Consider the following 1,789-nt stretch of genomic DNA (forward strand, 5'->3'; position numbering starts at 1 on the left):
AGAATGGTCTTTGTGACTTAAAGGAAACAACGAATGAAAAGGTAAGGAATGTGGTTGGTGATTAACTTCGGAAACCGAAAAAGAACTAAAATTTGTAGCAACCATTTTCTTTACAAGTAACCAACTGTGAAACTGAGGAACACAACGGAGGAAAGAAAACTCCAATAGTTCATTGAGTTAAAAACAAAAATGATCATTCACTTGGGAGGATGGGTTAGTTCTCCAACAAACTTATGGTCGCCGAGAAAAAAACCTCGTCTCCAAACCAACCCTAACTCAAAATAGAAAAATAGAAATTTGGAAAGCAGAGCTTTATTATCCTGGACTTCTTTTACCACATTACGGAGACCGGCCTAAGTAACAGAACATATGTAACCCCACTCGAGTAATATAGAGCCAAAATTTATATAAATAACTCGAATAAAATAACTACTATAACACTTATGTGAAGGAGGTGATCATGCTCAAAAGAACCATGTAATTAACCTATTGTGCCCTTAACATTGAAATACATCAAATAAACAGATTCTAGAGGGAGCCACAACCAAACAATAACAAGATCTAGCTTAATATGGAAATAATTCACATAAGATAAGCTTTTATACATCAGTGCTCTCGGGGATCTTTTCAGTAAAAGAAAACATTCAACTTTCATTTTAAACAGTATGGCAAAGTCTTTGGCTATGAACCGTAAACCATAATCATTCGAGGAACCGACTTAACAGTATTAATAAAGTTAATATAAAATCTACCATTGAAGTATTGTATGACCCTAGAAAATTTTATGGGTTCTTTTCTGAAAACCCTTAATCTAATTATACATGAATGCCAAACGGAATTCATGTTACATATGCTCAGAAGCAAAATTCATTCATATAAACTTCAAACCCTAGTTGTCCAAACTTGAGCCAAAAAAGGTAGAACCCAAGAACCTCAACAAGAAAACCTTGTGTAGTCAATGCTGTAGCGAGAGAGGACTAATTTGAAACTACGAAACTTTGGAGTCACAATCAAAGCTCTCACCTAAAACCTAGGCACGAGGGGATAGTTAGAAACTGGAAAACACTGCAAAATGCATGAAAAGGTATAATGAAACCTTTAACACTCTAGTGAGAGGGCCAAACCATTACTTGATGAAATGCCTTGAAATAATGGTAGACTACAATCATATTCCTGAAAATTGGTACGGTTAGTGTCACAATCATAATAATTTAAGCACATGAGGAAGAGTAAGTAATTTGAATGTTGTTCCTACCTGTGAGAGAAGAGCCCCGTTCCATGCTAGTGAAAAATGTCGAAGGTAGTGTGGCCTCAAACTGTTCAACCTTCAAACCATTCAACAGTTAAACCTTTTAACAATCAAATAAAATAAAATAAAATATAGTTTTGTGGCAGGGTTAGAATAGTAATAACTCACGAGGAGCGATGCTCGGCAGAAGGAGAAACCAAACCCTAGATTCATGTCGGTTGCAGAGCGGCGTCGAAGAGAAAACAGAATGAGGGTAGCATCTGATGTTTGAGGGTTGAATGGTTGCAATAACCGAAACAATAACTTGACACTGTTGGATTGAAACCCTAAGATCAAATGGTTTGGGATGTGCCATTTGGATTCCACTAAGGGTATGTGGACTGCCCTTTCCAGAAATTTCTTCCAACAAATGTCAAACCTTCGTGCACACAATATACCTTGCAAAGGAGCCTTAATTACCCAAACATAACTCTAGCCTTACATTGTTGATACGGTTAAGTGTTAGCCTAATAACATTGCAAAACCAATCCATGATAAAGC

At 36.6% G+C, this 1,789-nt stretch overlaps 1 long non-coding RNA gene across 1 annotated transcript; it reads right to left on the reverse strand.

Moving 5' to 3' along the window:
* Positions 1-666: 666 nt before the first annotated feature.
* On the reverse strand, positions 667-1,789 carry LOC149220605 (uncharacterized). Its single transcript, XR_016248757.1, has 2 exons — positions 1,418-1,789; positions 667-1,325 (listed from the first exon to the last, which is right to left on the reverse strand). It is a non-coding gene; the product is annotated as an uncharacterized LOC149220605 (long non-coding RNA).

The sequence above is a fragment of the Pinus tabuliformis genome, chromosome Q, assembly GCF_031772625.1.
Source record: "Pinus tabuliformis cultivar Carrire ecotype Pingquan chromosome Q, CPIR1, whole genome shotgun sequence".
NCBI lineage: Eukaryota > Viridiplantae > Streptophyta > Pinopsida > Pinales > Pinaceae > Pinus > Pinus tabuliformis.